Raw genomic sequence first — 12,764 nt, 5'->3', positions numbered from 1 at the left:
ATATATATATATATATATATATATATACAATATACATATAATATGTTAAATAATAAAATAAATAAATAACTGCAATAATAGTAAGAATGATAATTTTAACATACACACATATAATAAACAGATGTTATACAAAAATTTGACAGAAATTTTAAAAAACATTTTATGTACGAGGTTTTATGTATAGGTTGCATGAGATATACGATTCTTGTGAAAAAAAAAACATTGGGTACAATCACTCGGGGATATTTTCTTCGCTGAACGTTAGCTTAACGGTTCGCGATCGTAGCAGATCAACCGTAAAACTAAAGCCATTTTATTTTCTTGCAAATGCCACAGTCGCTTTTTTCAAACTCCTTGAGAAAAACCACCGTCACTATTTCTATCGAAAGAAAAACTAACTTTGTAATGTATGTGTGATGATATAAGGCATAAACTGTTTTTAACGTAATACACAAATTATTATAATCCATTTGTCACAAGTTTTAATTATATATACAAATGTTTTATATCATAAAAAGGATTTGTAAATTAAAGGTGTACTGATATTAATAATTAATATTAATAATTAATAAACTAGTTTCTCGATTATCTGTAATTAATTTTATTTTGATAATTACATTATTTGACATGCATTGTTACGATATTTAATGATAAAGAATTAAAAAATTGCAATCAAAAGAGTTATTTGATCTTTCGATCTTTTAAACAACAAAATTTATATTAAAATATCTGTATTTATTTATATATCTATGTATTTTTTCTTTTAGGTTTAGGTCTATATGTATAATATTTTTGCATATGTTGTGCTTTGCAAATACAATTATAGTGGTCCGATTCTTTTCCCACATGATTCGATAAAAAAGTTCTCTAAATCTGAATTAGTGGATAGTTACTAATTACCCAGTGGCATACTTGGCATTAATAATCAGTAAAGTTCAACTAAAAAAGGAAAATGTTTGAGCATTATATATATAACTAAAATACTAATATTTTAATTTCAATTTTCCAATACCATATTCATTAAATTTAAGCACTAAAACAAGGTTAGTTAGATCACATAATAAAGATTAACTAGATTAGGGATCTCATGTTTAATTCACTGATTACCAGTGGCATACTTGGCACTAATATCAGTGATTATCCACTGATTCAGATTTAGAGAGAGATGGAACACTAAAGATAATGCCTATCGCGACTTCTTTTCTACACGCTCACATACACATACACACACGCGCGCACGCACATTGTAAACTAATTTGAGAATGTCTACAATAAGGATGCTTAAATATATATATGTATGCGTTCGTAAGCCGCGTACAATATCACGTTTTTCTCAAAGGTCAGTATAATAGCGTCGATTACCCTCTCTTTGTGTCTTTTATATAATACATCAGCTTATAAAAATACTCTATAGAAGTGTTATAAATGTATATAACTTTTTCTCTTCGTTCTCGAAGAACATTTGCGACTAAAGGTGCAAATCGCGATCGATCGATCAGAAACGCTTCTATTACTCCTTTCTGTTCAGGAAATAATATAAGTGATATGCTTCTATTAGAATCTCCGAAATAATTTTGTAAGCGTGCTTGCTCGCAAGCAACTTCGTCGCTCTTAGATCTTTTCTTACTTAAAAGTACTCTAGTTCTAGAACAACGGAAGATCTCGACAGCCAGATGGATTTTCAACAAATGTGAGAGCTTTTCGCTAAATTGGGTGCCAGGCACGAAAGAGCGTGCTACTCTTTCAATAATCTTTTCTACTTTTACTTGCAATTAATTCGCGACGGCAGGAGTGATCGTCAAAAGTGGGAAAATTGTCGGAGGGCAAGAGAGATAGGCTGCAAGAATTGCACACCAAGTAATAATAAAATAAAGAACAATTGTATTTAACGGATCGTGTTACATAAGATATCCGGAGCTTTGTTCCCTTCACTGGACTCGATATAATCTGCTTCTACGAATGATAACGATGACTTACTTTTAACGCCGAGCGGCAACCGTACTTTATACTACGAGTTTTTACTTCTCTTCGCAGTCATCTTAGGAGGATGAGTTGTACGATAACAAAGAGATAGGCTGCAATTGCTTAATAAATTGCAAAAATCTTGTTAATCTCTTTGATATAGAACATATAATACATTTGATTAATAAATGTTTTTTTCTTTATTCAGAAAAAGCTGTTAAAAGTGTTAAAACTTAAATAATATGATAATCCATTGATTTTATCTTTAAATAGCACTTTTGAAGTAAGGTAGATGCTATAATACTGCTGTATTTATATTATAATATCTAGTAATAGTAAATCAATGAAAGTCAAAGCACTTTGTACAAATGTAAATATACTTCACGTATGTGTTTATTAAATTTTTCTATAAATGTTTTAGAACACTGAAGTTTATTGCTTATCTCAGTGTATATTCTCCGAATTTCCATAAGATTGCCATCTTTCTAGCTAACAGATAGGAAGTGATTAGCGCTCTTTGGGGTTCTAATTTAGTTATCACTTCTATTTCCTCGGACGAGAATTATGCCTTTGCACCAATATATTCCGACTCTAGGCTAATGTTATTAAAACATTACAATGTGTTATATATTTCGATAATGTATAATTACAAAAAAATATATTTAATTCTCATATCTTTGTTTATTTGTTTTAATTGATCATTAATTTACGTATCAAAAGGTGTCTGATAGTTCAATTTTAATATACGAAAGTGAGAACATCTCTCTGAATATATAATTTCTGAATATATTTATTTGGATATATCTCTAGACATATCTTTTTGATAAGCATTTCCAGTAAAATTTTCTCAGACAATAATACCGAGAATAATTGCACAGCTCGCTTGCTTAATGTATTCTGGTTGAGAATAAGATATTGCATTTTGCGTTTTTGGAACGATTGCGAAACTTAATGATGCCGGTAGACTTTTACAGGGATATTATAATGACTGCTGCTTGGAGTCTGTAAAAACTGTGCTCCTTTAAAGTGATTTTTTTAATACTATTTGTATTATGCATCCTGTAACATCATGATTATGTGTATTAATAACATTAAAATTTTTTTTATCTAGACACATTTGAATATATTTCTTAGTCATATTCAGAGAATGTATCATCTGAAATGTGACTAAGAAATAAAAATATTTTTAGTTTTCTTAACTAGAACATATTTTTTTTATTAATTAATAAAAAAATTAATTATTAGACATAAATTTGTTTCATAAGAAATTATATATTTTGAGCCCTATATATTACAGCATTTTTACATATTTTATTTACTAGGTACATATTTTTATATATTTCACTCATAAATAAATATTTTTGCATATTTTATTCATACGTTCATAATATTTAATAAAAAGTTTTTTTATATATAATTATTAGATTAACCGAAGTGCATATTTTTTTATTTGATTAATAGAGAAATTAAATACATATATATAAATTTATTTAATAAGAAATTATGCATTTTAAGCTCTACATGTTACGGCATATTTTTGCATACAACACCTATAAATTCATATTTTTGCATATTTCACCAATACATAATATTTACACATTTCAATTATTTTTTGATTTCACATTGTAATTTATGTTTATACAATTAGTTTTTTCTACTATAATAAATAGAAATACTTAAAACAGAATCTTTAATAAGTAAAATTTATTAATAAAAATGTTGCAGCACAAATAGAAAGGCAGTGATTATCAAGAAAAAAATTGCCAATATTATCACAAAAAAATAATAATTTGTTATTTTGAAAGCAATTTCCTTGATTAGAAAAATCTTATACAAATAGATAATTACAACATTCAAGAAATTTTGTTATTTTAATTAACATAATTAATCTAATAAGTTCTGTTGAACTAAGTCGTTTTTCAACGTACAAAAAATGTTTTACGATCAAACGGGCCAAACTTTTTGTTTAAAAAAAATATTTATCATTTATTGTAATTAAAATATAAATTAGAACATTTAAACACTTTAAATTTTTAGCTTAATTTTAAATGTACATGTATTTATTTAATTTAATCTTTTTGTTTTTAAATATTATGAGACTAATTAATGAATATATAGGGTTGGCCATATTCGACGGAAAGATGTTTTTTTGTTAATCATGGGAAAAAACGAGAAAAAATGAGAAAATACACGCGTGGCGTGTGCTGTTCCATGGTGGCACAAATTTCCTTCGACTGACGCTTCAAACGCGCTACGTCGTTACTCGATCTAACATCTCTGTCAAAAGTTACAGTGTTGCCACATCTTTCCGTCGAATATGCATCTTTCCGTCGAATATGGCCAACCCTGTATATATAAGGATATGAAATAAATAATTTTTATTAAAAATCTTTATTTTATTTTGTTATTATAGGTAATTTAATTTTAATATTAAAAAAATGTAAAATTAATTAATATAATTATCATTCAATTGTATAAAAACTGTATTAAAAAATTGTATTAACAAAATATTTTTAAATGAGAGGTAATTCTTCAAGAGCATATATATTTTTTTAAAGCACTTTTTTCAATTTTATGGAGCATATTGTAAGGGTTTAAAAAAGGATTTTTTTTAAATATATATTTTTATTTAAAACAGTGTTTTATTTTTGGGATTTTTTTATTTTGGGTTGCCCTAATGATAACACATCTATTCTTTCGATTTTAATTAAATTGAAATGTGAAATTATATGTATAATATGTTTTTTTTTGTTTTTATGCTACGTTTTATACAATGTCTTCTTATATTTTATGCCTACTGCTTTTCGATATATTTTTAAATTGCTATAAGCATAAGCAGAAGAAGGAGATCCTGTATTCAAGTACTTATTCTTATTTCTAAAAGTATAAATTTACAAAAAGTTAGAAGCCAGAATTTATAAATTCTTCCTGATCAAATAAAATTCTCCTGATGCTAATATTGAAGGTGTCATTTCAAAAAAGATGGATAATGTTATTTATTCTTTTTTTTGTCCGGAAGGCTTATAAAAGACAAATAATTCATATAAAAAGAATTCATATAAAAAGAAAGTACAAAAGAAAGAAATACATATACCCGAGAAAAAATGTTTTATATATATTTATATATAATTATACAAAAATTATATGCAATAATATATAAAACATGTCATATATATAACATTTTTTTCCGGGTAGAATTATGTTTTTATAAATCGATTGCTTTAATTATATATATTAATTGAAATTTATATTATATAAGATGAAAACACAAAATGTATCTTCATTTCACGTTTATTTAAATTACAAAAGAATAATGAATGATTAAACCATACTTTTTCCTAAAACAAGTTAGGTGATGATCACTAATTGAGGCGTAAACTACGAGGTCAGGGTTGGTCAGCGAAGTAAGTAAACTCGTCATATTGAACACAATATCATGTCATCCGTTTAATAACGGTGGTTGGTTTTATATCACCTGTCCATTCACCAGCGAGGACGCGTCATCGACGTCACGGTTGAACATTTTTCACGTAGGCGAAGTATGCGGTTAAGGAAGTGAACAAAAAGGTGGGAGGAGGATTGCGCGCAGAAAAGGAGAACAGGCGATCGTCGTTCGAATCGCCGTTCATGTCCAGGTGTAAGCTCCCCTTGAACCGATCGGTGGGGGTCGTTCTATCCCTGTTTGGGGCGCAAGCTCAGTCCTCTGATTGGTCTCTGTGCCCCGTGACGTCACCGCACCGCTGGCGTTACGTGTAACTTCAAGCACGCGGAGCTTTAGTTTCAGTCAGTTGACTGGTATTCGCCACACCGAGCAGGTCTCACCTTGGAATTCTGAGGATTACCGAACTTTGATTGTCAAGCTTACTTTTCTGAGATTCCATATATCATCATATCTTTTAACGCTTCTAATCTTACTTCCAAAAGGTGAGTGATTTTAATTTTTTATTTTATGATACATATTTCTTAAGTGATATTATTAATGTTTCTAAAAAAATATAACTAAAATTAATCAATTACTAACGTATCTTCTTATTTCTTTTATAAATTTTATTCTATAAATTTTGATCTTCAATTTATTGCTTTTTTAAAAAGTCCGAGAAGAAAAATATAAAAATTGTGCTTCCTGTTACAGCAGTTTAAATAATATACATATAAAATCAATAAAAGTTATCTTTTAGAAAAAATAGATAAAATTGATAAAAATGTCTTTTTAAAAAAAGACAGAAGTTGTTCAAATAAAAATTATTTTAAATAAAAGTTTATTTTTATATTATAAATATGTAGAAAATTTTAAATTATTTATGCTTATGCTTAGCTGCAATTATTTTTGTTACAAGAAATTATATTTTTTAAGTTATGAAAATCTTCAGATTTTTATTTCCGTTAAACAGAATTAACTTAAACTCTATATTACAAAGATAAAGATTTTCATATATTGTATAAATTTTAATAGAGTAAACATTTCGTAAAATATAGTCAAGTGAATATTCTTATATAGTTGATGGATTTAATATTAACTTTCTACGAAGATCTTTAATTTCGTTACTTTTCGTAGATTGAATTTTGTCCGTTGTGTATATTTTATTGGCTACTACATAATAAATTTCACAAAAATGTACGGTTATTAAGATAGGAAATTATCATGAAAAGTTAGTTACCTACTATGTAAATTAACTCTTTCGAAGAAAATCGGAGAAGAAGAGAAATAATAAGATTAATAAAAGATAAAATAGTGTAAGGTAGATAAGTTATATATAAATGTGTGTGTGTGTGTGTGTGTGTGTGTGTGTGTGATTTTATCAGAACAACTTTTGAAACTTACATAAGTGGAAATATAACTATAGTCTTCTAGCACAACATCTTAATGCTTAGGTTTGCTTAAGGCATTTATAAGAAAAATATTTAAGCATCTTTTCTACTGAAGATTTTAATTTTTTAAATATTTTTTTATATCTTTCTACAAAAAGATAAAAATATCGTAACATTGCTTTAACTAAGGTAATAGTTCGTATTTAATCGGTAGAAATTATTGATATTATTATAAGTATTATTTGAGTTATATTATTTTTGCGAAGTAGAATAAATTGAAGTCTTTTGTTTTCAAGTTATACATATGTACAAACTATACTTTATTGTAACAAGAATCTTTTACCTTCTTAACGGTATAACCTTCTTAAATTTGTGCAAATTTAATCCAATATCAGTCGTTTATTACAGACAAGGGTCGAGTTCCGTGACAATGTTCGATTATATCATAGAAGCAACAGGCTTTCAATATAATATGTAGTCTTATATGAGAAAATCAAATTTCCATTTTTTTTTAAACTGGCTGAAAGCATTATGTTTATTTTATATTGATGTCAACTTTACGATTTAATTATGATTTATTAATACATGTTATGAAACGTGCAAATAACGTAAATTTAGAAGTATTATATTAATAACAAAATTATTACGTGAGTTAAAGAGTAGAGTGTTTTATTTGAAAGATCTGCATAATAAAAGCTCAAAGCGCGTAAGTTTCTTTATCATGTATTTTAAATAAATATTAATGTGTGATACAAATATAATACGTGATAACAATATATTGCTTTCTTACTTTAAAAGTGACGTAACTATAAAAATTAAATTTTCCAAAAAAAGAGGAAATCTGTTTCTTAATTTTATAGAAAATTATTGATTAATTAAATAACATAAGTAAGAAGAATATATTCTTAAAAAATATCATTTTTGTCTCATAATCTTTAAAAAATCATTCTTTTCGATTTGTGATAATATTGACAATTTTTTATGATGTTGAGTTAGTTCACTTTTAATAACTGATAGGATAATGTTTATTTAATTCATATCATAATATTATAATAGTAACGCGAAATCAATTTAGTTCAATTTAATATAATTTTCTTATATCTATTATATATATAGGGTAGGCCTGATAAAATTTTGCAATTAATTATTTGCAATTATTTATACAGTAAAGTTTCAGAATTTTTGAATTGCGGTTATGAATGATCAAAATTTAAAATACCCCTTTTATTTAATCTGTAATAACTCATTAATAAAAATATTTTTAAGAACATTACAAAAAAATGATTTTGTGTGTAAAAGTTATTAAACTCACAGGAACTCAAAAATCATAATGACTTTTCTAAAGTAAAGATTTTAAGCTTCAAAACTTGTTTTTTAAATTTTAATTTTGTTTATTTTTATTTAATTTTAAGTTATAGCTGTTCAAATTTTGAAGTTTATAGCGCTACGATATAAACATATTGTTTCCTATATATAATTAAAAATAAAAATAATAAAAAAAGATTTTATAATTTCTTGATCTTTAAAAATAATTCTGTTCACATATTGATAAGATTAATTCAAGTTATCTTTTTTTCTATAAATAAAATATAGACTATAAGCTCTAATAAGAGTATAGCGATAATAAGAGTATAATGAACAGAGCGCAATGTAAAACATACTCTAATTAACATTAAATCAATCAAGTTCGAACGTTTTGATACAATTTTGAGCAATTTTTTAGCTATAACAATGGATGCATTTAATACTACAATCGCTCATTGAGTATTCAGTGAGCTTTTGCATTGTTTGGCGTATATTTTTGATCTAACGGAATATGCTAATCAGATGCAAGAGCTCTCGGAGCTCAATGTGAACGGTTGTAGTATTGAATGCATCCAGTGAATCAAAATCTCGCTTTCCAAAGCAAATTTAAATGTTAAATTCTATAAATAAATTATAAATTAATTACTATACCTTTTATGTCGTACAATATCTTTTTCATTTTTTAATAAGTGAATTACGACTCAAGTAGTAAGATGACGTTTTAATAATGTCTCGTTGATGTTAAAAACGTCATTAAGATGTTATGAAAACATTTGACATCTTGCTATTTAATTGGGAAATGTACAATGCAATTTTTGAACTTACAATGGCAATTTAAACGTGGCTCACCCTTATGTGTTCAAAAACAAGAGACTTTAATTTATTAATACTTTTAAGGATAGTTCAAAATTAAGTTGAAATGTTTGAGAACTTAATTGAGTCAAGTAACGTAATTTAAAGTATGGTTTGTATATTATTAAATTACGCTTCATTTATCGCGCTGTAATCTCATCAACATTCACATAGTCTACATTATATTTTGTTTTAATAAGTAGAAATCTTTTAATTTTTTATTTCTACAAATAAATATTATTTGTTGATAATCTTTAATTTAACAATATTTTAATTATAAAAATATTAATAACTATATTAAATAATTATAAATATATTAAATATTAAATAAAAATTTATTAAATATATATCCTTAAAAAGAACTGCCATTCAAATTTTTTTATTAGTTTTTGTTAATGATATTTTACATATAAAAAAAAGATAAATAGAAAAAAGCAGATGCTTTGGACTGATATTGGTTAAAAATGTAATATATACAATAAAATTAATGTATTAAATATTTTTGTTTAATATTTGACATTTACTTTTTGTTCTTTGATTTCTTGCTTATTGATATATTATTTTTTGGCTTTCGAACTGGTATAACTATTGTGTAACATTTTAATGCTTTTTTAATTAACGTAAAACTTTTGAATGGCAAAATAATAATAATAATAATACGTTTTTGATATTGATATTTTTCTTAGAGGTTTGCGTTTTCCGTATTTTACAAGAAAAATAATTATTTGCAGGAAGCATTTTTTAAATTAATCTCCAAGATTTATTTTTTTTAAAGCTTATGTTTATCTAATAATCTGCAATATATTTATTATCTATACTTTTTAATTATTAATATTTGAAATATATATGTTTATATATACGAAATTCATAAATCCAATTTAATGCCAAAAATTACGAAAAGCTATTTTAAAAATTGCTCGTTTCTCATATTTGCTGCAATTCGTAGATAAAACAATATTTTTCCGCAAAATCACAATTCCTTCATTTGTATAGAAGAAGAAAACAAATATGTGGAAAGAGTGCTGAATTGTAAGATGCATGCCAGCCAATTCATTTTCTATACGACACGAGTAGGTGTAGGGCGATCGAAAGCAATTTTGAGAAATGTCAGTCAGGATGTGACTTAGTTCGGAGAATGGGTTACAATCTCGCACAGAGACAGTCTTAATTCCTGATGCTTTACGACTGCCTATTCCCGCGCGGCCATTTCAAATGCGGGTTATACTAACGCCGATGAAGAATACTTCACGTCATTGTACCAACTCTGCTACTGTCGCTCGTTAGCGCGAAATGAAGTCATCCGCTATAATAAGCTGATGTGCTCCAAGGAGATGAACATTGTATTATATTTATCGGACTCTACGGGACATGAGTCGTTATAAACGCTAAAGTTTCTGTCGAGTGGGAGCGTGTCCGGGGACATAGAGCAACTTTTAAATTCGTTCATACTTGTCCCTTCCAGCAAACTATTTCTCATGTTTTTATCGATTCAAAAATATCAGCAAATAAACTTATTCTTTCGCTAGTCTCACATTTACAAGCCACGATATTTCCTCGGAACATTTTCACTTGGTGAAGTTCCTGTCTAAAAGTTTGTGAGAATTCTTTTAAACACACAGAACATTTATTATTCCATTTTTACTATTGGAGCGATAAGATTCTTTAATGTCCGATTCTTTGAGAAAGAAAAATATTTGAAAGTAAGTTAGCATGTCTTTATTTACATCGTGATTACATATGTATGTAATGATTGATTTTTTTTATTAAATGCATCTTTACCATCATTAAAGAGGTAAGAGAAATGTAATGTCCTTTTATATATTTGAATGAATTTTACTATTTTCTCTTATTTAGTATAGCTAATAAAATTATCCAGAAAGAAAGAAATAAAACATTATTATGATATTTGTATTCTAGAATACATGTTGGGCATAAGTTAGTTTCTAATTGTTGATGGCATAATTAGTTTGGCAGTTTTATGATGTATTTAGACACATGTATGTTGTTGAAAATACATGGTGTCTAGCTAGAGGCCATTTCATGAGTTTAGATTGACAGTGATTGTGTATATAATTTACTCAAGCAAGAGATATGCCTGAGTGTGCAGAAATCGAGAAAGCAATTAGCAAGTTTTATATAATGTAGTCTCTTGCGATAATTCTTTCAGCTAATCTAATTAAGTCAGAAGATTAATTACTACAAAAACTTATAATTTATTCAAACATTATCCAATTAATTCTTATGCAATGTGCATATGCTATGATATTCCCTTATAACGTTTTATTTTAATTATTTGATTGTGTCTGTGATTTGTGTGATCTGCAAATATTACTGTAATTATGATTTGTTAAGAAATAATATTTTAACGATGAATAACATTTTCATATCTTTTCAAATATTTAATACAGCAAATATGTGACACAATTATTTTTACGTAATATAATATTTAAAATACTTTATTTTTAAATTTTTTTTTACATAATATAATTCCTGCAATTATATTCTGCATGTAAAAGTATTAAGATAAAAATATAAAGAAATCGATAGTTTACAAGAAATTTTATATTTTATTCAGGTGCACATATTAACTAATATTGTAATATTAAATTTATCTTATAGTTTATCTTGTAAACTATTAATTTTTTGATCATTGTATTTTAACACTTTTTTTATAAACAGAATAATGAGATAAATCATCTTTTATGTAAAACATTTTCCGATACAAAACTTGGTTTTGGAGAAAAATCAATGCGCCCTTAAAATGCTCAGCCTGTATAATATGATATATGTAGGTATGTGTTGCATAATCTACAGGGTGTCCCACGTAACTGTGATCACTATTTTTCCTGCACTTCTGATAATCTGACAAAAATATTGTTTGGAATAAAAATTAATTAATTTTCAATCGACTACACATTGCACACATGTTAAAAATTTGCAAAAAAATATTTTTTAGGTAAAAAATCAAGTTCATTGATCCTACAGTCTAAATTTAAGGTCATCTAAACATTATAGTATAGCAGGTAATTGAATTTTAACATCAGATACAATATTATGAAGTCAAAAACACGTAGCACCATTAAAACAAATTAAGATAATCTCGACTTTTTATTTAAAAAAAAAAATTAAAAAAAATTTTTAATATTGCAATTTGCAGCTGATTGAAAACTGACTAACTTTTATTCAAAACAATTTTTGTCAGACCATCGAAAGTGTTGGAAAAATCGTGACAGTTACGTGAGACAGCCTATATATAGTATAATATATTAATCTCTTAATATAATATAAAAGATTTTTTATAGAATTTTTTTCAGTATTTGCTATAACATTCTTTAATGATTAAATCTTTCAATTATCCAATTTATTTGTAAAATAATTTTATTAAAACAATGTCAAATTGTAATCAACCGAAACGCTAATGAAATTTGCAAATTTTAATATTTATGAGGATAAATTAGCAAATATTATTTTCAGTTTAGTCGTAATTCAGATGAAAAATCAAAGTTTATGATCTATTAATATCTCTTTATTTTGCAATCTTATAAAATAACTATAAAAAACATCAAATATTATTATAATACTTGCATACAAATATCATACTCTATAAAATTTTATTTAGTTTTTCAGTATTTTTACAAAATTTATTAACTGCTAATATGCTCTTATCTTTTTTGTAATTGCATTTTTATTTTTTTATTCTCGTTTATTTTTATTTTTTCTTTTTTATCTGTATTTGAATTATTGCCATAAATAATCTATTTAAAACAAAATATAAGACATATTTCAATTAATGTCTTATTAGGTGCATGTGATTTGATAAGGCCACTTTATGGGTT

The 12,764-nt window shown here is 26.0% G+C and overlaps 1 protein-coding gene across 2 annotated transcripts in view; it reads left to right on the top strand.

The window, feature by feature from the left end:
• Window positions 1-5,765: 5,765 nt before the first annotated feature.
• Window positions 5,766-12,764, top strand: part of LOC108748416 (tachykinins) — a 62,590-nt gene continuing 55,591 nt past the window's right edge. For both annotated transcript variants that reach the window (XM_018486578.1, XM_018486577.1), the window contains exon 1: window positions 5,766-5,886. The gene's annotated coding sequence lies outside the window, so the exon portion shown is untranslated. The remainder of the gene's footprint in view (window positions 5,887-12,764) is intronic.

The sequence above is a fragment of the Trachymyrmex septentrionalis genome, unplaced genomic scaffold (assembly GCF_001594115.1).
Source record: "Trachymyrmex septentrionalis isolate Tsep2-gDNA-1 unplaced genomic scaffold, Tsep1.0 scaffold22, whole genome shotgun sequence".
NCBI classification, from domain to species: Eukaryota; Metazoa; Arthropoda; class Insecta; order Hymenoptera; family Formicidae; genus Trachymyrmex; species Trachymyrmex septentrionalis.
The sequence above is the reverse complement of the archived record's forward strand: the minus strand, read 5'-3'. Positions and strand labels throughout refer to the sequence as shown.